Raw genomic sequence first — 25,083 nt, forward strand, 5'->3', positions numbered from 1 at the left:
ACTTGAAAAAGACTTCTTATGCCAGGCCTGTCAAAAGGAAAACAGGAAAGGAGTTAAGAAACTGTAAATAAATCTAAACACGGTTCGCGTTTGATCTAATTTTCAAGTGTAGGATTAAAAAGGAGGAAGCGTGCCAAGAAAAGGCAACAGGAGGAGACTAGTAACAAAGAAGCCTGCATTCTGAGCACAGAAGCCGCACGAGGGACCCGCATGGCCAGCCTGCTTTCAGGAATGTGCTACCCAACTGTTCCAGGGGACCTGGCACTTGCTACACTGGTGCCCAAAGCCACCTCCTATGATTTACTCAAGAAGATAAAGGGTCTGACTACCTCACACCCATTGGGATGGCTACTAAACAACAAAACAAACAAACAAGCAAACACACACGCGCGCGCACACACACACCAAAAAGATAAAACAACAAATGCTGGTGAGGATGTGGAAAAACTGGAGCCCTTGCACTGCTGGGTGGGAATGTGAAGTGATGCAGCCGCTGTGGAAAACACTATGGTAGCTCCTAAAGAAACTGAACAGAACTACCATATGATCCAGTAATTCCACTTCTGGAGATACACCCAAAAGGACCGAAAACAAGGTCTTAAAGAAATACTTGTACGCTCATGTTCATAGCAGCATTATTCACGATCGCCAGAGACAGAAGCAGTTCCTAGTGGTCATCAATGGATGAATAAGCACACAATGCGGCACGCACACATACATGTATGTACACAGGAATGTTATTCAGCCCACAGAAAGGACATTCTGACACATGCTGCAACATAGATGAACCTTGAGGATATTATGCTACATGAAATAAACCAGTCACAAAAGAAGGTATGCTATATGATTCTACTCATATGTGGTATCTAGAATAATCACATTAACAGACAGAACAGTGGTTATCACAGGCAAGGGCGTGCACGTGGGGAGTTACTCTTTAATGGGGACAGAGTTTCAGTTAGGAAAGATGAAAAAATTTTGGAGATGGATGGTGGTGACACAGTACAACAATATGAATGCACTTAATGTCACTGAATGTGCACTTTAAAATCGTTAAGATGGTCGGGGCGCCTGGGTAGCTCAGTCGGTTGAGCCTCTGGCTTCAGCTCCGGTCATGATCTCACAGTTCATCAGCTCAAGCCCTGCACCGGGCTGGCTGCTGTCAGCGTGGAGCCCACTTCAGATCCTCTGTCCCCCTGTCTCTGCCCCTCCCCCACTCGCATGTGCGTTTTCTCTCAAAAGTAAAAAAAAATATACGTATTAAAAAATATACAGACTAAAAACTGGCTGGCCGATTTTTTAAAAAATGGTTAAGATGGTTGATTTTATGTATATTTTACAATTTTTTTTAATTAAAAAAAAAAAAGGATTCAAACTGGAGGGCTATCCTTCCCACAGAATCCATTCTCTCTGTCACACTCATCTACTCCTGGTGACCTTGGTAGAATGGTTATGCACACTTAGCACCAGTGCACCAGGGCCAAAGAGGAGACACCTGTGGTGGCAGCCACTTCCGTCAAGACCCTGGTGAGGAAACGAGAGACATATGCAGAAGCCTCCTGGTCCCACCCAGACCCCAACACGGGAGAACCTGCTCTCCGCAGGGGGAGGAGAGCAGGGTGAAGTTGCACAGGGTGGACATGAGCAAAGGGAGAGGCTGCCTGCTGGTGGCAGAGTGGTGCCCAACAGTCACGAATGCCACCCACCTCAGGATGAAGGAGAGGAGAGAGCGTAGAGTGTGTTAATGTTTTGGTCCACAAAGCACCAGCTGACCTTTAGAAAACACTACAGCATTTACCTTTCTCAAAAAGTATGTTACACAAATAAATATTCTTGGTGCCCCCATCTTGTCCATTCCCAACACCATGAGAAAACATCCAAGATGCAAAAAGTCAAATATAAATAAAGTTCAGCCCCACTGGATGACGTGGCTAAATCAGCACAAGTAGGAGTCCCTCAAAACCTGCCATTCTCTACAATTTCCAGTCAAGGACAGCCCCCTCAGAACCCTAAACAGGACCCAGGTTGGTCAACAACACCCAAAGGCAGTATTAAGAGCCTCTGAGAAGCGCTAATAGCCTTTGCCTTTTGTGAGCTTATATAACCTAAGAACAGGAAGCTAAGAGGAAACACCAAAATAAAACAAAAGTGGATCTGAATGAAAGACAAGGGTGAACTGTGTGTATTCTCTGCACTTCCGGGGCACGTGTCTTTTGGAATGAAAAGCAAAGACGAATACATCACTGGATCCAGAAAGGTGGTGATGGGCTAGTCCTGAGTTTAAAGAAGAAAAATACCACAAAACGTTCCAGGGAAGAGTAACCACAAACACATATTGAGGGAAGTGTGATCCTGAGAATCATTTAAATGATGGAAAAGAGCCTCGAAGCTTAGTGGGCCCGAAGAGGGGAAAGGACCCTCCAAGCAAAGGCAGGGGCTGGGGAGGGGAGGAAGCAGCACCAAATGCCAAAGGGACCGCCACGCAAGGATTGCTCCCGGGATGCTTGGGCCTCTCTTTCAGAATACCCTAAAACCTGTTTGCAAGCATAATTCGTTCCTGAAACATGCCTGTAATCCAAAGCACTTGTATATCAAAGCGAATTTCAAGCAGTGGCTCAGTTGTGATCATGTGACATCTGTCATCACATACTACTCATAGTGCAAGACATTGCTCGTTTATCAAGTTAAAATTTATTGGAAGTGTTTGCTCGTCTTGTGGAACACTTGCAGAACAAGTTACAATAAGTGACTCCCAATCCAAGGTTTTACATATGTGTCATCGGTCCGGTTATGTCAAAACTGATGGACAGGATGGGATACAGGACCTAAATGACTAATCCAGGATAGAGACTCTTGTCCCCAGAGGTTCACTGCATGGAAGACATCACATGGCCTCAGCTTGTTTTGTTTTTTTATTTTAAAGAGAGAGCGTGCGCACAGGCGTGCTGGTGAAGGGCAGAAGAAGGGAGGATCTTAAGCTGGCTCCGCACAGAGCAGAGGGTTTGATCCAATCAATGCAGAGTTCGATCCCACAATGCTGGGATCATGACGGGAGCCGGAAATCAAGAGTCAAACGCTCAGCCAATTTAGCCACCCAGGTGTCCCCAGGGCATCAGTTGTAATGCGTATTTTTAAAAGGCAGTAAAGTAACATCATTAGCTAATTTGTTTTTTATCACAATAAAAAAATTAGCTAAATATCTTCTCTCTCATGCAGCAACTGTTTAAAAGCCTCTGAATAAGGCTTAGAAGTTACTGGAGATCAGATCAAGGAACTCGGGGTTTGTTCACATTCTTCCCTCACCACTTAGCAATCACCACCAACGTGACTCTGAACATTACATCATTTTACATGGCTTCCATGTTGCGCATATGATCCAAAGTAAAAGAGAACAATAATGTCAGAATCAGAAATAGTAAATGGGGAGCACAGAAATTATAATTTCACAAACTCAACCAGGTTTCTTTTCCTGAACCCTACATTTCAGTATCATGTAAAATCCTAGTAACAGCTGTAATTCTCATACAGAAAATCAAGATGTTACTAGCACTCTAAACATGTGTTAGAAAGAAAAAATATTTTGACAATTATATACAATTCAGTTTTTTTCATTTATTAGGCATAACAACTATCCATACCCACCATGTATAATGGCAGAGATGGGAGGGTAAATGGAAGCCTGAAGGCACTACTTACCTCATAGATAAAAAAGACAAAAGCTATGTTTGGGGTGCTTGGGTGGCTCAGCCGGTTAAACATCTGACTCTTAATTTCAGCTCAGGTCATGATCTCACAGTTGGGGAGATCGAGCCCCGCATTAGGCTCCATGCTAGACACAGAGCCTGCTTCAGATAGACAGACAGACAGTCATTCATTCATTCATTCATTCATTCATTCTCTCTCTCTCCCTTCTGCCCCTCCACTTGCATGCTTGCTCTCTCTTAAAAAAAAAATTTAAAAAAAGACAAAAAGGCTAGGTTTAAAAAATATCCCACTATTTTTCAGAATTCAAAGATTTTTGAACACTAGGTCATGAAAGCAGCTTCCATCTCTAGTTAAATAATCAACCTGTGTTTTAAAATACATTTAGCAAAATGTACTTCAATGTTGGCTCATCATGGGGTGTCTGGCTGGCTCAGTTGCTAGAGTGTGTGACTCTTGATCTTGGGGTTGTGAGTTCGAGTCCCACGCTGGGTGTAGAGATTACTTAAAAATAACATTTTTTAATTTTAAAAAATAAAAATAAATGCTGGTATATTGTGACTTTTCAAGATGTAATTTAACACAACATCCATTAAGTAGAAAAACGGTTCAGTAATTGTTGTAAATACTTCAGGCACAGTAAGGCTTTTATTATTGAGAAAGGAGATCTCAAATTAGAAAACAAAAATGCCTCGGTAACTATGGTTTGGGCAGACAGTAGCATTTCTGAAGTTTTCCCAGCATGAACTGGTAGCATCGGGGACCTAAGCCAAGTCATACTGTTAAAGTCACTGATTACAAGGCAGGATTCCTCAGAGGGGATCCAGCCTCAAACTAAAAGCAAAAGGTTCTTCATCAAATATGCTAACTTGGAGATGACAAAGAATCCCGCAGGCCTTCGGGCTCAATTCACCTACCCCGAGTGAAAGTCCTTTCGACTCTCAAACCTCAGGGTGGTCGACATGCCCGGGGGAGAAGAGGGGTGGAGAAGCACACACCTGGAGACGGAGTCACAGGGGGTGCCCAGGAGCAAGCCTGCCCGATGCCCGACCCGACATCACCTCACAGGGTCAGCACCATCCGTCACCAGAACTGCGCGCTGCTATTGCAGAAAGGTTCCCGGCCTAGTGCGGAAAGGACTGCATCCTTCTGTGCGGGTGAAACCCAGAGCTGGGCCAGCAGCGGAGGGTAAGAGGCTCTCGACTATCCTTTGCATGGTCTGCTCTGGGGAGAAGGCTGCATGCAGCACTCAGGATAGGCCCGAAGGTAAGAAAGACTTTCTCTTCAAAGCTGCCACTTGACACACCTATCCCCCACCCGCTACCCCCACCACCGTGACTCCCCGCCAGAAGGGGAGATGTGCAGTGAGAAGGTGAGGCACGAGATCAGCTACCAATTACTTTTATAACGTTAATCAATGATTGGATAAACCAAATCCATGATCCTTCCGACTTCCAGGTAAGAACTCCATCAAAGAAGGCCACCGCTATTTGAGACTTTCTTCCTCAGAAGACAAGAATGCCTCTGCGTGGTCATGCCTCCAGCTGCTTCTCTGTCAGGCCTCAGCTGCTGAAGGCCCTTCCTCTTTCAGAGATATCAGTCACAGCGGCATTAGTGGGTTACGACAAAAAGTCTTGCTGTTTTCCCTTTAGATGGTAGATAGTACGTACTTTAAAAATATAGAAAATGAAACCCATACTTTTAACGGCACCTTTAAAAATTCTACATAGAATAATATTCATTAACATCCATTAATATACAATAATATTCAAAACATCCCCATGTTTAAGATGTGGAAATACAAGAGACCAGACAGAGATGCCCCAGTGAGCTAACCGAAGTCCTTGTACTGTTGGAGGGTCTCAGATAGATGCCCCCTGGACTCAGGAGAGAATGAAGAACCCCAATTTGGACGGGTTCCTCACCAGGTTCTTGGGTCCCCATCTGAAACATTCCTCACAACAAGATGTGGCTGGTAACAGCTCTTACTCAATTCTTTTAATATAAATCATTCTAGGGACTGGCCTGAAGTGCTGTAAAGAGTTCATAAGACACAGGTCTTTGATCTTTGTGGCTTTGCCATGTATGTTTTTAAAATTTCTGGAATGCACCCAGGGAGGCAAACTGCTTGACAGAAAACACTATAAATATCCAAATAAATAAATACATACAAACATCTGGAAACCTGATTAAGCACTGTAAAGTTTTATTTTTTTCAGGGAAGGATGGGGGGGGGAACACCACTGAACAGCATTTTTACTTTTACAGAAAAATGTCCTATTCTTTCCTCAAAATAAACCCTCTCTGACAAGGATACAACTTTAAGAAAAGCTTAAGTCTACAGGTCACATGGAAAGTGGAGCTGCTAATGTTGTGTAGCTTCCTCCTCAACAAAGTGCCATTCTAGAACCAAAACTCTACTGCAATTCACTTTTTAAATAACCCCTGGTAGGTAAGTATCTATGATAGATTAGTCATTATTTCTAACCATAAAAATAAATGTAGGCAATATGCTAATCTGTCGTTAGTGTACCCAAGTTCAGATCCGAAGTCATCATGCGATAGTTTCCTGGGTCAAAGGCAGAGCAGCAAATGTTAGTTTGCACATCTTCACGAGGCACTATGAACTCTAGTAGTGAGAAGACAGGATTTACAGTGGTTATACCCGACACAATTAAGTTATAACCAAATAAATCAAACAGCACAAACCATGCGGTTGAAATGTGAACCAGGACTCAGTAACAAAAATTGGGACATGTTAAAATACCTTCAAAGTTACAAGAAAAATCCCGAGAATATCCTGCCCTACCCCATCACAAGGTCCCCGGCGAGACAGAGCTTTGCCAAGCATGGAGATGCACGCCATCAGGCATTGTACCCAACAGAAAAACTGCCTATTGCTCTAGAGATGGGGTTAAAAACACTCCGCGCGCCTGGCACGACTCAACCCTGGCCCGGTACTGCTGAGCCGAACCGTCACTCTAGCCCACGCTCACTCCACACCCGCCAGTCAGGCTTCCTTGCTGGTTTCCAGCCGCCCACCCCCGCCCCCAACTATTCCTGCTTCCCGTTTCTGGATAAGTCTGCCTCATTCTCCAGCCAGTGCCTGCAGACACACTCCGCCCCCGGTCCCGCCTCCATGTTCAGGTCACCCTGGACACTCGCCAAGTCCACCCGGGGCCTCCTCTTCCACAGGGCCAATCACAGCCACACTAATGTGGCTACTGGCACAGGAGTCTAGCAGGGGACACATAACTTTTGGTGACACCATGCCTGACTTGCGATAAGGGCTCAGTAAGTGTTCCTCAACAGACAGGTAGAAGGTTAAGTGAATGTGTTCAGAAAGCAACATTTTCAGTATTTGCCCTGTTTAGAAACAAGAGACCCTCATTCCAAGAACAGAAGCCAATGGTGAGACAAGCTGGCACCAACCACTCAAAGCAATGATAAAAGAGGCCACCAAAGGCAAATGCCAATAAAAGGTAGGGGGAAAAAATAACCACTGGTCAAGTCCAAAATAACAAGCGTGTTTAAACTCCTGTGGCAGCTACAACCCAGAAGCATGGCCCTGTGACAAAAGTATGAGGGCTACCAGTGTGGAAGGTGGTCAAGAATCCTTCCAGCTCCCATAGCCCCCCCACGCTGACGGGGCAGTGAGCGCTCCGAAACAACACGCACATCTGTATGATTCTAGTCTGTCTCTACCGTGAGACAGGCCGGGTCTTTGGATATTGTCTCAACTCACCAAGTAACAGAAGAATTCATCCTGCTCTGCATTCTAACTCTCTTCTTTGCACCTTCAGGACCCTCGAACAGGCAGGGCCACACTGAATTCATCTCCCCACTCAGTTCGTACCCATACAGCTCCCCATCACAGCAGCTGCTCCACAGGAAGAGATCCTGGTGCTGAGTATCTGGGAGGTTAATCACCTCTACACCAACACGTGCTTCCCTAAGTGCCATGGCATCCTTGGCAAGAAGCTGGCAGCAACACAGATGGAAACTTTTCATGGCCTCCAGGCTGACCTCCTGGCCTAGAGGCACTAGAAACGCCTATTCTCATCTGTTCCATGATCCACCACCAAAACTGGATTCTGAGCGTTGTCTCGCTGTCTCCAGGCCCCATCTCTCCTGACTCCACTCGGAACGGTCCCACGTCCTCAGCCTTGCCTCAGGGTTCTCCTTCCCAAGTGTCTCCCTTGCAGGATGTCAACCCCTAAAACTGTAACACATCATCACCAGCCCAGCACATCCCACCAGCACACATAATGGATATGCCCACCATGTTCCACCGTTGCCCCAACATCCGGGAGGGATTATCTCTGTTCAGTCTCCCTCAGAGGCCAGGGCAGTCCAGGCATCTTCTATACCCTCCAAACGAGAAGCGACACAGATAGTCTAATGGCCAGCTATAGGCTGCCCGAGGAATTTGCCACATGTATAAAAACCTAATACAAAATTAAAACTTCTCTCCTGCACGCGTAAATAAAATGAACTGCAAACCATCTTAGTAATCCAGGCTACCACAGACTGCACAGGGTAGTTTGTGGACAGTTAAGACACACTCAGAATAATAGTCTTTCATATGTACTTTAAACATCTAGGAACTAAGGAGAGAACAGGAATTTCTATAGAAGAGGAAAAGGCTTGAAGAGGGTCTGAAATCTGTAAGGAAATCATTTAACTTTTAAGAAAATCAGAAATTCTTTTTGGGCAGGATCTGGTGTCTGTCCATTGTTCCTGGTAAAACCCAGCTGACACATTTGCAGAATATTCTTGGCCTGCTATTTATGGATTTCCACGGCTAATTTTTGCATACTAGTTCGTCCCCCCTTTTCCCTGCAAATGCATATTCCGCCCGCCATTCTCCTCACTCTCCAGGTACGTGTGCTATTGTAACCTACACGAACAAATATTCATCTCCTAAGAGCTATACTGCACAAGTTTTTCATGCATATTAGGGGAAAATCAGGCTTCTGCAGGACATCAAAGTCCTTTCAGACCATGACCTTAACTGTGTTCCTTACCAGCATTCGAAACTTGCTTGCATTAAATAGTATCTGTACAGGCTTGTAATGAAGCAAAATCACTCCAGGATCCCAATCTCCCTGGCAGCCACAGACTCCACGGGCCTCAGATGAAAAGTCATGTTGCTCATCACTGAAAGGTTTCCTTCCGAGCTGAATAGATCCACTAGTCACAAACCTGAAATTGCTAATATTTTCATCAGAAAGGGGTAAGAGAGCTTTAATTTACCAAGACACTACGACCTGGAGGCAGCAAGCAGCTCAAGGCTGAACAGGTCGAGCTATCACATGCGTGAGATGTCATCGAAACATGAATGGGGGAGAGAGTCCAATGTAGCATTTTTCTTTTCTCACATCAAAACACATTACTCCTGACGCTTGGACTTTCTAGGTCAGTTCACTTTCACCTAGGTTTCACTTTGCCTCACATTCTGTCCAGATACATTCTTTATCAGCCAGGCACTTTTGCCTCGCATTTGTCCTCAAACCCAGCAAGGAAAACAAAAAAGTTCAGAAGTCAAAGAATGTAAGACTCCTCTCAAGTGAAGTACAAAGAGAGAGAACACAGGACGTACCATAAATACAGAGCTCCATATACCACCGCTTCTGACCAAAGTGCGCTCTATACAGGGTGGCGATGGGGGGAGACTAATGACATTTCGATAAACAAACCTTAATATGTTTTAGCCAATATATGAAAAGAACCTTACAGGCAAAGACGGGAGTAAAGAGGCCACAACCTTGTGTTACTGAAACTCAACAAAGGAGAAGCTGGTGCAATCGTCCAGAGAGCCAGCCACACCCCCAAGGCAAATGGCAGACTTTATTCAGGAAAACGATTCCCACATTTCTGACTTTTTAAAAAGACTATCAAAACATAAAAGACAATGGAAACAGGTTAACATCATACACCTAAATTTACAACAACAACAAAAGCCCAAAAGATGGCTAAAATTAGGATTAGATCCTGTCCTTACACGATTTGTGATAAAGTGAATGAGCACAAAAAACTACTTCTCTATAAACATTAAGCCATTTAAAGACTAAGTAGTAAGATTTCCTGGACACTATTTTCCTGCAAATTTCCAAATGTCATTTAACTTCTGTGGAGAACAAGCAAGTAAGAAAGCAAAAATTCTACGTTACTGCAAAAAAATTAAGATACGGGGGGTGCCAGTGGCAGCACCTGGGTGGCTCAGTCTGTTAAGTGTCAGACTTCGGCTCAGGTCACGATCTCCCGTGAGTTCGAGCCCCGCATCAGGCTCTGTGCTGACAGCTCAGAGCCTGGAGCCTGTTTTTGATTCTGTGTCTCCCTCTCTCTCTCTGCCCCTCCCCCACTCACGCTGTCTCTCCCTCTCTCAAAATAAACATTAAAAAAAAAAAAAGATACCGGGCACCTGGGTGGCTCAGTCAGTTAGGCATCCAACTTCGGCTCAGGTCATGATCTCATGGTTCGTGAGTTCGAGTCCCGCATCAGGCTCTGTGCTGACAGCTCAGAGGCTGGAACCTGCTTCGGATTCCGTGTCTCCCTCTCTCTCTACCCCTTGGCAGCTCACACTGTTTCCTCTCTCTCTCAAAAATAAACATTAAAAAAAAAAAGATACAGGCCATAAGAGATGATGGAAGAATCTCTCCCTTTCCCACTACCGTGACTTGTGAATGGAGGAGGGGAATCTGAAAAATGAACTGTGTACCAAAGCCTGAATGAGTAATTAAAATGTGGATCTTATTTTTTTTTAATGTTTATTTATTTTTGATAGGGAGACAGACAGACAGAGCTTGAGCAGAGGAGGGGCAAAGAGAGGAGACAGAATCTGGAGCAGGCTCCAGGCTCTGAGTTGTCAGCACAGAGCCCAATGCGGGGCTCGAACTCACAAACGGCAAGATCAAACACCTGAGCTGAAGTTGGATGTTTAACCAACTGGGCCACCCAGGCACCCCAAATAAAATGTTTTTAAGTTCAATTCATTGGGATTGATACATCTGTGGCTCCAGGCTGCTATTAACTTAAGCTCTAAACCCAAGACAAGTCTGCTACTGAACCACAGACACTGGCAGCATGGTTTGTATGAAAGAGACCAACAGAGGAATTTATCCATTCTTCTATTTCACCCCACACCCCTGGGCTTCTTTATATCTATAGGATAGCTGGATGGGATTCCTACAATACCGAAGTCATTTTGCTGTGGTTCTCCTCAGGAAACTTCCCAGATCTCCGCTCCGTCCACTAAATGACTAAATGACTAACACCTCCAACCATACTATTTTCCCACTCATAGTCAATACGAGCCCTACTATACATTGAACTTCATTTCCAATATAGCCTACATCAAGGTAGTTAATGTCTTCATGCAAATGATTGCAGACATCTTGGAATGGTTAGCAGTACATCCAATCTCACAGGATTTGAGAACTAACACTCTTTATCTCTGACTCGTTTTATTAAAAAGAGCTCTTATCAAGTGCTATGTTGTTTTCACTCCCCCTAAGAACCCCAATGCCAAAGAAGAGCTCACTACAATCCCTTGATCCCACACTGTCTCTTACAATATCAATACTATAACTATAAATATCAGTAAACATAAATACTATAAACTTCAGAGCTAACCTTTTCATAACATGGGATCAGCTATAAAATTACAAAAACTTTACAGTCATGACAGAGATGAAGCAGGTTGTTGTAGGGATATCTGCACTCCTATTTCATGCCAGCCTTATTCACAACAGTCAAAGTTTGGAAATAACCTGTCTCTCAACGATGAAGATCTCTCTCTCTCTCTCTCTCTCTCGCTCTCTCTCTCTCTCTCTCTCTCTCACACACACACACACAGGAATACTATTCAGCCATGAGAAAAAAGGAAATCCTGCCATTTGCAACGACACGAATGGACCTTGAGGACATCCTGCCAAGTGAGATAAGCCAGACAGAGAAAGACAAATACTCTATGACATCTCTGATATGTGGAGTCTAAAAATGCTGAACTCCTAAAAGCAGTGAGTAAAATGGTGGTTACCAGGGGCTAGGGGCGTGAAAGAGATGTTGTTTCAGGGTACACACTTGCAACTTACAGATAAATAAAGTCTTAGAGACGGAATACACAGTGATTACAGACAACAAAAGTATACTATAAACAGTAAATCTACTAAGAGACTAGACCTTAATTATTCCCGACACAAGAAGAAATCATCATCATGTGACGGCAGAGCTGTTGGCTAATGCCACAACAGCAATCATACTGCACTATAAATGTATCACCTCAATATGCTGTATGTGTACCTTAACCTTATGCAGTGCTATATGCCAAACAGGTCTCCAAAAAACATAAACAGTACGCATGAGAAGGCACCGGTGAAAGTCTCTTAAAACTTTAGGGCCACAAGAAAAGGTTAAAGTGATTATCTGGTTTTCAGAAACAGTAACTTTCCCTACAGATCAAAGATCCATCCACCCACCCAACCCCATCCCATTTTGGAACTAATTCATTTTCTGCAAACTGATAAAAGCAAGGAAGTGCACATAAAAGCTGAATAAACACAGAAGGAGGAGGCCAAAGACCACAAATTTTGAAGTATTTCTTATTCTCATATTTGTAACTTAAATTCGAATTTTGTATCAATACAAACACATATATCCACTGACTGCCTATACCTTATACCACCCGTATTATGTGATGCACTGTCCAGGTCATGCAAATTTTCTGCAATTTTAAAAAGGTTTCTGATTAGTATGATGTCCACATCCATTTCATAGGAAATACTATGCTAAACAATTTCACCTTGACCTGAAGAGCCACCATTACTGTGTAAAATACAATGCGTAGGAATGGACGACGTATCTTTAGAAAATACCCGTGGGGAGTTCAGGATACAGTGTCTGGTTCCCTTATGTAAAATTCCCAGCACACCGGCATATAGAGGTGCTCAATACATGTTTAGTTATAATCTCTATGCTGATTAAAATCTGCATGCTGGTTAACGATTAGAACAATCTGGTTCTTAATTTTCATTTACAGGCATCGTAACTCTACGGTTTCCACATAATAACCAATGAGGACGATAACAACGGGAGCGAACAAGAAGGCAAGGGAATGCAGGGTACAAGCTTCAGAGGAGCCAGAGAGTGGAGGTTTCTCGTTGTTTTGTGGCTACTGAAGGTGACATGAGATGACGGAAGGGACAGTCTTTTGGTAGTTTAAGTTATCAAACAAATTTACAATGTTGCTAGAAAATGAGAAGACATAGGGAAATATTCCAAATTTACCATAATTCGGGCTGATCCCGAAGGAACTAGATTATAACTGCCAACAGATGAAACCTCTACCATGGAACAGATCCCTAAAACATTCGAGGGTGTACGAAAACTAGAGTCATAAAAATCCTATTAGTCTTTACAACCTACTTCTAATTCTCTTTTTTATCAAGATATTTGTAAGTGAGTTCTGCAGGAAGACAGAACCATTGCATTTCGGCGCTGAGGGCCTCTCAGACGTCACTGAGGCTGAACACTAAGACTCGGAACTACTTAGGTGATCCCTGCCTGACTACTAACACAGCTACCTGGCAAACAGGTGTTAAACGAATAAGCACTCTATCTTCACTTGGGTCTCTCCACCCCAAACTATTCCTTCATATACCTCAGTGCTGTTATAGCCAGCCAGAAATTTCTGGCATTTAAATGATCAGTTGACTAACGCTACCTGGGCAGTATATATAGAAGAGCTGTATTTGTTCTGTGGACTTATTATTCCCTTAACTGCTTTAAAAATATAATCGATAGTTTGTAAGAACCACCCAGGAATCTCCTTTTCTTCCCAAGCTGCTTTAACTGTATTTTGTGCAAGAAGAAGTTCTGAAGTAGAATGTCCATCTGATAGAAATGCAGAAGGACTGCCCAGAATTAACTGCAGTGAACAAACCACAAAGGTCTCTAAAAACATCCCATGAATAAAATGTGAAGGCTTGACAATCTAAAACTGCCTTAGGTCAACTTTAACTTTCGCTTGTGAAATTTGTCATTTTGCATGCTTTTTGGAAAAAAAGGTGAATACATAGAAGCTCTACATTTTGACCAGTTATAGCATTTTTAAAAATAATAAGTTCCTGCTACTCCCAAGAAGTATACCCACTTCCCTGGAATGATTCCAATGCTGCATTTAAGTAGGACTTATTTTATAAATTTCAAACTGTCTTTCCTTAATTACACAATAGACTTCTGTAATAAACTTCAACCATATCATTTTTAAACAAAAAGTAAACCAGATGTTTGGTACTTACATGCAAAATTGAGCTCCCCTTGTGAAACCAAATTAAATTAAAATGAACTCTGGAGTGGAGCTAGGCCCCGATGAAAACAACAACAAACACAAGCCAACAAAAAAACATGATGTTGTTTTGTGGCTTGTTGGTCTTGGTCACTTACCTATTTTTCCTTACATCTGGGAAAACATACCCTCCCTTTCCCACACCCCACTGTTTTATCAAAATTAGCATATGTATTTGGATTTTGTTTAAAAAAAAAAAAAGAGGCAATGGGGTACCTGGGTGGCTCAGTTGGTTGAGCCCCCGACTTCAGCTCAGGTCATGATCTTGCGTTCATGAGTTCAAGCCCTGCATTGGGTTCTGTGCTGACAGCTCAGAGCCCAAAGCCTGCTTCAGATTCTGGGTCTCCCTCTCTCTCTGCTCCTCCCCCCACCTCTGCTCTGTCTTCCTCCCTCTCAAAAATAAACAAACGTTTAAAAAATACATTAAAAAAAAGAGGCAAAAACCCCTAAAATTTCAACATGTCACTTAAAGAGTCAAAAATCAATGTCCGCCATATGGTAGGCACTGTTTTAAATGCTTTACATATATGGAACCTCTTAGTTCTCACACACACATAAAAAAGCTTCTTTCTCCCACTATACTACCATCCCCAGTGTACAGACAGAGTTGAAGCCGACAGAGATTAAGTAATTCAGTCAAGGTCTGTTGGTGGCAGAGCTTGGATTCACATTCAGGAAGGATGATTCCAAAGTCTGTTCTCTTTACCATGGAGCCAGAATCCACTTCGATTCAAAACCACTACTGGGAAATACAAGAAATCCATTCACATTGGTCAAATTCAAGGTCACTTTATTTGCTGATCATTTTTCAAATTAAAAATTTTTCATCTCTTTAATGGAATCCAATAATATGAACCTTATTCTGATGTGACAATCTAACTGAAGAGAGGTCTCTCGCTCAACATGCACACCCACCCCACCCGTCATCAGTGCTGCTTAAGGCAATCGTGCTTCAGTCAAGAGGACCTTGATGTAGCAGTGAGATGACGACTGGCTCAGCTACTCCAAAGCTCTGCTCCCAACAGAACTGGGGCATCCCAGCACCTTGACCTCCATCCCACTCTCTGACCATTAACACTGTAAAATACCTACTGATGACAACCAAAGTTCTCTCGCATCTGACATCAAATTAAAAAGGGACCTAAGAATTCCAGGGTAAGAAAAGATGGGCTATGTTTAAAGATGTACTCCAGGTTTATCCAAAACCTACAAGATACTCACTTTGTCACCTAAAATTTCAAACCGTAACCTCATCTAGAAAATTTAGCTAGTCTGACAGAGCAAGAACCAAGACAAGAACACATACCTGAAGGCCGGATCATTTAAGCATTACCTTCCTGTCGTGTCTCCTTTGTGAAAGAAGATGTGAGTGGTCAGAACACTTGGCATCAAGGATTCAAGCTTCTTCATTCAATTTTTAGAATTCCCTAACGTATAACAAATCTATTCACCTGGTCTAAAGACTTGACAATTCGTTAATAAACAGCTTACCTGATTGTACGATAACCACTGTCTGGGTTACACAGGTGTTGCCTTTTATTACTCTGGCTATTTATGTCAACAACTGTTTAATCTTGAAGAACAATTTTCTAGTAACACTGATTACTCATCACCTTGAAACAGGGGTTTATTTTCCTTTTATATACAGGAGTACAAGTCAAGACCAACATTTCAAAGCCAGCACCAAAAACAAACAGTTCTGTCTACAATACAGTTTACTGATAGAACTCATTCAACTACATTTGACTCCCTTTTCATTTTTATCCTAAGAGGGAGAGTATAGAGATTTAGGTTAGCATGACATATAATTTTAAGATGTTACTACCATCTTATTCTCCAAAAAGTTAAAATAACCAATTTATAGTTCTCCCAGAGGAAATTAATTTAATGAGCCCAGGCCATTCTGACACTAAAGGAAGAAAAAAAAAAGTTCTAAAAGAAATGACTATATACAAGAAAACAACCATTACCTTCTTAATCTTTTAGATATTTAAAGGTAATGAAAAAAATTAATCCCTGATTCTTAGCTGCAAAGCACCACTGTGATCTAGACATATGGAATTATGTATGTGAGAAAATATATTTAAGAACAAAACCACATACACTGTGGTACCTGTTCAAATGTTTATGCACAACAAAAAGAAGTAGGTGCTCACTGTATTGTACACCTGAAACTAATATAACACCACTGTATGTCAACTGTACAGGAATTAAAGTTATAAAAAAGAAGCAGGTACACTGTTTTTCTTAGCACACTCTCAAAATTTCTATACCTTTTGATTCTATGCCTCAAACAGAGTAAAGAATGAGACCACAGTCACTGAACCAAAAGAACACTTCCCGAAACCTCCACATAAAGTTTACAGACAAATCAAGATCATTAAGTATTGACTTAAACATCCTAAAATCAGGGACTTAAGCTGACACACTGGTTTCTGCTGATGTTTTTACCAACACAGTGCTCTACAGCATTCTTCAACCAACAGCGAACCTGGAGGCAGGATTTTCCCATCACAGAGAGCACGACTATATTTGGAATAACGTCTGGATGAAGATTTTTAAACACCTAACAAGTCCAAAACAGACTTTCCAGGTTTTCAAGAGGTTGAAGTATTTCCCCACATGATACAATCTATTAAAATGCAAATGTAGAAAAGAAATAAAAGGAAAATATTTCCAGCAAAGACCTTGATTTTCTGACAGCTTTCCATTTAACCATGGTGTTTAGATGAACTTCCATTCAAAGTGTCCTTGAACCTTTGGACCTTGCTGTCTTTTTTCTAGATGTTAAAGAGTGTCCACCTAAATGAGAGGGAAATTTCTAAAAAGATGATCCTGGTTACCAAGAATGAGAATACCCAACAGATCATGGCTCATGTCATGACAACATTCTCAGGGAGAAAGCTGCCGTTGCTTAGGTCCTACCCACTGTCCAAGCATTTGTAACACACTTCTAAAAGTCCAAAGAGAAGTTATGTGTAGATACTCATTAAAGGACGACTTCCTTCTTTCCCTGACGCACTTTGTGGAGATGAGCTCTGACACCCGGATGGTTCCTGACGGGTCAGGATAGGTGAGTATCATCAAGAGCCTGCTTAGATGCCAGGCAGGGTTTGCTATAAGCTTAGAGGTCATTACCTCAAATACATCGCTTTCTTTTGTTTCCTAAATTGCTCTCACTCTCCAACTGGTATGATTTCATTTTGAAACAATCTGTCCTGAAATTCCAACAAAACAGTTTATGAAAAAGAAATATACCCCTGGGCTACGTGTATGCGTGTTGTGTGTACATGTGAATTGAGATACCTGCCCTACAGCTACATTAAATCTCTGAGTCTCTATCTTTTCTACATGGAATCATCGAATACTAATACTGGATGGGTTTTTTTGTTTTGTTTTACAAACAATCCACTGTCTGCAGATATTTCAGTTTGCAAATGCCTTGAAAACAGGGGCTTTTTGTCCCAGTGCTTGGGGACCACAACTTACAACCAGGAGAGGACCAGTAAAAATGCTTGAGGAGTGAAAAGGCCTCCCTCTTTTCACCTGTGAAACCTGAGGCCAGGAGTGAAGGGACCATCATAGCTACTCCAAGGCTACATGGCAGCAGAACAAGGTCTTTGCCACATCTCAACCTACATCTCAACTCCCCACTCAGTAACAGTTTAAAATGTCCACTGATGTTTTAAAATAAATGAATTCGCGGGTGCCTGGGTGGCTCAGTCGGTTAAGCATCCGACTTCAGCTCAGGTCATGATCTCACAGTTCATCAGTTTGAGCCCTACACTGGGCTCTGTGCACTGACAGTGCAGGGCCTGCTTGGGATTCTCTCTCTCTCCACTCCCCCTCCCTCCCCTCCCCACTTGAGCTCTCTCTCTCTAAATAAAAAAAATAAACAATAAGTAAATAAAATGAATTATTTTTCTTTACCTCTTAAGAACATGTAGTTTATAAGGTAAAATTATCAAGTACCAAATATTTAACCCATGTAAGTTCTAACATTTTTCTTCAATGCACAACTAAACCCCAAGGAAATGCACTGGGTATTTGACGGTTTCCTTTCCCTGACTGGTAAGTAACAGAAATTGGAACTTTGTAGAGTGTAGCTCCATGAGCCACAGCTTCCAAAGAACCAATGTATATGGTTTCCTCTTCATGCCATCACATACCAGAAACAAAGACTACCATAAATAATCTACTGCAAACTCTACTTTGGAAAATAAATAGGGAAGGGTTCAATTTAACGTGAACACTGAGCGCAAAGACAAAAAGGCTCTAATTCTATTTCAACACTCTCAAGTTGCATTGTTCTTAAAGGGCGTGGCACAGAGAGATGCAAATACACTCCTGAAACCATCCCCTCTTCTATGGAGCCAACAAATACTAACCAGCTACAAAGTGTCCCATCCTGGCTTCAGAGGCTTTGGCAATAACATAACAGATATGCTCCATGAGGTCTGAGAGCCCAAGGCTAAGAGAAGAGACAGGCAGTCAACACATAATTACCTAAATTATAATTTAACCACAATTGGGACAAGTACTATAGAAATGTGGTTTAAAACATAACCAAATTTTAAACTTATATGAACGAAAATGTCACAGGCTCAATAGTGTAAACATCAGGGTTTTTTTTCCCATTTTCTTCATGTCAAAATAAATAATAATGTTTAAAATAAGGGGGTTAGGGAAGAAATGATAACAGAAGGTGAAGATGAAAATCAAAGTTCACACCACAGCATCGTTAAGAGAGCTCCAAAATCAAATGGTTGAGGGGAAACAACTAACCGTTTAGCAAAACCATAGGGGATTTCAACCCAGCAAATTTCTACCTACTCCCACACCATGTCAGAAGACTATGCTTTCTATATGCTTATCAATATTTAGTTGTGTGAAATCTGACCCAGAAATACTATTCCAGTCTGAAATGGTTGTACAAAAGCAATAAACTGTGTCATAAAGATACTTTGATGCATTTTCTGACTGTCACAAAGAGCTACAAAGTTGAAGTAATTATCTGTGTGTGATGGGGGGGGGGGGCTTTAAATAACAGTAATCTGAATTACTGTAAATCACACACCCCATAAGGTAATGCCAAATTACTGGGCACACTCACACCAGACCGTGGGACACACTAGTGAAGTCCTCAGTACCAAAGACTGCCTAGCTCCAAGTTGGCTAAGGTTGAGACAACAAATAGGAAATCAATAAAAACCGAGAGTTTGGGGGTATTAACATCATAGCCACAAATATTAAAGTGGAGAACTTACATATTAAGATACATATATCACTTAACATGTACTCTATTAGGAAATGAAAGAACACAAGTTAAATGTCGTACTTAGAAATTCCTGAGATATTACATGACTACCACTTTGAACAAGGCACAAGCTTCCCGAATCTTATCTTATTAACATTTTATTGGACAACCACAAACAGTGCTTTCTCGGTTACTAAGTTGTCAGTATTTCCATGTAGGATTATTACAGAGAAAAACCAGGAATAAGAGTAATCAGAACATTCTAGTAGATTAAAAATGTATACCAAAATGGTGCAATATTTACCAGCTCTGGACAAGAGCTATAATAATCACCCTTATAGAGATTACTGACAAAATAACAATAGTAATCAAATATATGTAACTATGTAACTATTTAAACTCGTAACAAAGGCTTTTATGATACTATTAGCAGTAAATGAGCAACTCCCATAAAATATGACTTAATATCACCATGATAAGAGTTTAAGTACATATAACCATTGTTATGTGAAAAAACATTATTTTTAATGTGTGACAACCTGACAGGATTTAATTACCACACCTACTTCAAACTATTAGCTGCTTCATTCAAACCTGAAAAAACAATATTTATATGTAGCTATTGAGAATCACTATGATTGATGCAATCTTTTGTGTTATTCCCTTTATAGTCACTTGCATTTGTTATTATTAACAAGGAAAAAAGAAAGGGGAAATGTGTGTTTCTGTTTTGCAACAAAGCTTTTTCTGATGATGACTAACTTCTTCCTTTGAACACAAAAAGCCTCTTTAACTAATGTACATATAAATATGTTCTCTACAATGTGCACCAAGCAAGGAAAGGGAAAAAAAAAAAACAACAAAAAACACAAGCCTGTAGGACTTAAGCCAGAATTAAAAGCAACCTAAGCAAGATGAATACATGAAAGCTGTCAGGATGGATGTTATTCTTACTCCCAATTTCTTACAGCTCATCTGCTCTCAAGAAAGAAAAACCATAGCTTCTTTTAACCATATCCACACAACAGATCTCCCTTGAAAGGAAACACAGCCAGTGATTTGGCATGAATGGGCACATTCCCAATTTTCCAGCATCACTCCTGAATATGTATGTCGGTGACGAATGAGGACACCGGTAAAATATTTTAACACGAAGTCTTGCCTTGTAAATCGTCTCGATGCTGTGTCAAAACAACACCTACCATAAATCAGAAGTTTTAGGACCAGTGTTTCCTGTTCTAACATGCTACCTGCTCAGCAGAATCACTTGTGTGGACAGGCACAGATGAGTCTGTGCTAAGCAGAGCCACCTCCCCTCCTAACTTACAGAGCTATAATTTCACAGGCCTATTATCGTCGAGGTAATTTTGACGGTGCTGAAATATTATACTTGTTAAAAATATGCATTTAGCACTAACTCCAGTGGTCATTTGAACTGGATAAACAGAGAGATATCCCTACAATTATCTTTCTTCTCTACTGATGACTCTTTTTTCTAGCAAGGCAGCAGTACTGTGACAACTGATTTTATAAACAGTACAGCACGTTTTTCTGACAGTCCAAAAAGCTCACCGTGGTGCTTTCAGTTCACTTTTTACTTCTCCACAAGTTATTTATGAACAACGTGTAAGGGATGCTGAGGAGTCCGTTTCAAGGTTGAAGAAACAAAACAACAGTTCAAACCTCTCCCAGCCTCCTGCTCCACAACCCTCAGCTCCTTACTCACGCATATCCCAATTCAGGAGTTTAGATGTGCGAAGTCATCTACATGTGGGCAAATTAGAAATCCTAACCCTTTGGGGTGCCTGGGTGGCTCAGTTGGTTAGGCAGCCGACTTCAGCTCAGGTCATTATCTCACGGTCTGTGGGTTTGAGCCCTGCGTGGGGCTCTGCGCTGACCAGCTCGGAACCTGAAGTCTGCTTCCGATTCTGTGTCTCCCTCTCTCTCTGCCTCTCTCCTGCTTGCCCTCTGTCTCTTTCACAAATAATAAACATTAAGGGGAAAAAAAGAAAAGAAATCCTATCCCTTTGAGCAATTCCAGATTTTTGATTGGGGGGTACACAAATATGTCTCTCAGTTCCATACGTTAATGAGCACAAGAAACTTCCATCGGAAAAAAATAAAATTGACAAAAGAAGAGGTTAGTCCATTTGCTTTTCTCCTTTTATAGTACTCTGGCCCTAACTTAATCTGTAAGGAAAAAATAGCGATATGCATTTGTACTTATCTTATACCGGATGCCTAAATAAGTGAACACACACACACCACTGCAGGATAACCAGTCACGTGAGGTGAACACAAAGGCCACAACCCAGTATTAACTTTGCACTTTCCTGAGAGAATAAACAAACACCAGTATCTCCTGACATCGGTGGCCCACTTTCTTAAAGCCGAATTAACACACTGAAAGCAAATAAACAAATTATTTATCTGGAATCCATTACAGTCAGTTCATTCAGCCAAGTGTTAGGTCACTATTATTAGGCATGAAGAAACAGAACAACTATCCACTCATCTTGTTTCCAAAGTGAAGGGTGAAATTCTAGATAACCTCTACCCATTCTGCTCGCGTGGAAGGGAACTGAAGAAACTGCCTGGTCATATTTTCCCCTAAACTCATGTTTGACTCCGGTCATACAGGCAGCCATATTCTGCCCACAGGGATTAAAATATACCCAGTCAAGATGTCAGCGGCTACCCATTCCAAGTACTATTCCAGTTTAGAAATCCACATAACCTTGTGTGAAACGCCAGATATTCTGGGACAACACTGTGAATAATTCTTTAATAAAGAGTCTAATGTCTCAAACATAATAAACTACAGCAATGATTTAAAATTCTGCACCAATACTATAAAACACAAGACTCCAGCTATAAAAAATGGAATTTCTAAGCTTTAAATTAAAAAAAAAAAATAGGTTTTTGCAATAAGGTGCCCTTACAGTATATCCCTGAAATAATATAGATCATGCTGCCCTCTTGTGCCAGACGTAAAAAATAAAACAAATTCAGGAAAACATGGTTTATGCTGAATATACACATAATCTTCTAATTTCTGAATTGCTTCCCTGTATTCCCTGCGCATTAAGATCTGATAGAACAGAAAGGACAGAAGACAAATGTTGATCATGGAAGAGGCAGGTGTGGCCCTCAGTAGAGGAACACACACAGACCACATCTAAATAGGCACTACTCAACTCAAGTTGTTGCAATCAGAATGTGCGGAAAATGCCGGGGCAGCTGAAAACGTGCAGCCCTTTAACAGACGCACAATACGGTCACCAAAATACACTGAGAAGGGAAGGATAAAAATAAAGGAAGGAAAAAAGAGGAAAAGAAAAGTAGCTTTTTGCCCTTCTAAGACAACACACTTAGCTGACTGAAATTTTACCCAGTTTAAGACTGATTGGGTTATGAAAAAAATCAGTGGGTAAAACAGTACTGCATTATATAAGCAAATAAGTTAACTCCGTGCAACCATACATGGGTTCAAAATGAAGAGAAACTTAGTCGTGAAGCCTGGAAAGATGGCGCCTTCTTAAAAACCAGAGCTCTGGAGTGCTTAAAGAGCAGCCAGAGAGACTTAGCCGGCAAGAAGGAACATGCACTGTCCGGGTTCACCTTGTCCTTCTCCCTAAGTCCAAGTCAGAGAACCTGGGACTTTTGGGCCAGGGCAAGGGGCAGCCAGTGTTTCAGGACCCTTCACCGAAGGCCTGGTTCTCTGCACAAGGTCAAAGGATCTCCCACTGATTAACAAAATGGGAGAAGCAGGAAAAGGGAATCAGCCCATCTGGGGTGGAAACACCCACGAACAAATGTAAAAAGAGACTTCCACAATCTGGATTGGGTTCACTGGGAATATTCCAGCACAAGCCGGAACTGAAGGTGGCTACGGAAGAGAACCCTGGCAGACATCTGCAAATCCAAGCCAGGCTGTAGTGTGTGCAGATGCCGTCGCCACCCCGGGCCTCACTTGCGAGAGACTACACCCTTCCCCTCCTTCCCATCCCCTCTTTTCCAAACTCCGAGATGCTGTCAGGACCACGAACTCTTAGGAAACTTACTGACATCTCCCTGAGAAGGTGCTCTGGATAACAAAGTACTGAGAAGAGAATGATATGCTTCCTGGATTCTCCATGCTGCTCGGAGGGCACTCTGTAACTCGGAGTGAGATCACTGGGCACAGATGTTTAACTTAAAAATCAAGCCTGCCTAGGGGTGCCTGGCTCACTCAGTTGGTTGAATGTCTGACTCTTGGTCTCGGCTCAGGTCATGATCTCACGGTTCAGGAGTTTGAGCCTTGTGTTGGGCTCTGAGCTGACAGTGAGAGCCTGCTTGGGATTCTCTCTCTCCCTCTCTGTCTCTCTGCCCCTCACCTCCCTCCCTCCCTCCCCCTCTCTCTCAATAAACTTTAAAAAAAAATGAAGTATGCCTACCCTTCTATAGAGGGGAATTGCTTTTTTGATATCCTAGAACCATTAAAATATAGATACGATCCATGATGTTCCCTATGAAGCACAGCTTTGGTGTGTTCTTCCCATTGGTTTAAAAACTATAAAAATGATATCCAAATGGAAATTTAAAATCTACCACTTAAAATACTTTTCTAATTAAAAAAAATTTTTTTTAATCTATCACTAAAAACAGTAAATAATTCATGCCCTCTGAACATTCTGGACAAACTGGGCCTATCTTTGGAGCGCTTATTTGGGTTTCTATTTTCTTGAAGGAAAAGAAGCCCTGTTAACAGATCCAGGAGGGGGAGAGCAAGATAAACACTAGTGTGTGGCTCTAAGATTAGCGACCTTGAAGATTTAGACTCGGTCCCAAATCCTTGAATAATAAATAAATCAGCATGTGGAGAAGCCTACAGGTCTTGAACAGGAAGAACCTGGTTAACTGTGGCCATGAGCATTCAGAGGCTGTGATAACAGAAACGCAGTCCCACTTAATGCTCTCAACGTTATGACCACAGTTTTCAAATTAACTGGCAAAGTGCAGCAACTTCCCAGCCGTCAGATGCGTGCGCCCTCCAGTCTCCTGACCGCGGCTGTAACAAGACTACAGATGAGTTGGGGCCTCTGCAGATCACCGTTCCTGTGCTCTGCACCCGGCCTGCGCTAAACAAACGTACTGAATAAACAGCCCCAAATGCTTTCCTGAACAGTCTTATTTAATCCTCACGACAGCCTTGTGAAGCAGGAAGGGCAGCTGGCATTTCCATTTCACAGGTGAGGAAGTTCCGAGACGCCATGCGTCACTGTGGCCAAGAGTCATTAGGTGCTGACCACGGGCCAAGCACTGCTCTAGCCTGTGTGAATGTACCGATCTGCTTTATTCCCACACTGCCTGAATAAGGGAGGTACCAAGAGTATCCCCATTCTACAGCTAAGAATGCTGAGGCACAGAGAAATTAAGTAACTAGCACCTGAGTACTCACAGAACCATAACCAGCTACTATGATCAGCTAGCACAGGTGTCAGCCCAGGCAGCCGGATCCACAGTCCACACTTCTAACCACGACAACATCCCGCTTTGAGAGTCACCTGCCCAGCGGTATGTACACCTGTGGCCTGGGTCACACGGCTAGCTAACAGCCAGGCCAAGCCTACTCCTGTGCTCTCTCCAGCCTCCCTCCCTGCCTGGATGGGTCCCCTCAATCCTCTCCTGCATCAACCAAGCCGCCCTGGGCCTGAACGGTGGGAGCACGTGTTGATGAACAAACTCTTCCTGGGGACCCAGGTCAGGAGGCCACCCCCAGCAGCAAGACATGTCA

The 25,083-nt window shown here is 42.3% G+C and overlaps 1 protein-coding gene across 4 annotated transcripts in view; it reads right to left on the reverse strand.

The window, feature by feature from the left end:
• ABCC4 (ATP binding cassette subfamily C member 4) overlaps nucleotides 1–25,083 on the reverse strand; it is a 370,199-nt gene that overhangs the window by 108,555 nt on the left and 236,561 nt on the right. The window lies entirely within an intron of this gene.

This window comes from Acinonyx jubatus, chromosome A1 (assembly GCF_027475565.1).
Source record: "Acinonyx jubatus isolate Ajub_Pintada_27869175 chromosome A1, VMU_Ajub_asm_v1.0, whole genome shotgun sequence".
NCBI lineage: Eukaryota > Metazoa > Chordata > Mammalia > Carnivora > Felidae > Acinonyx > Acinonyx jubatus.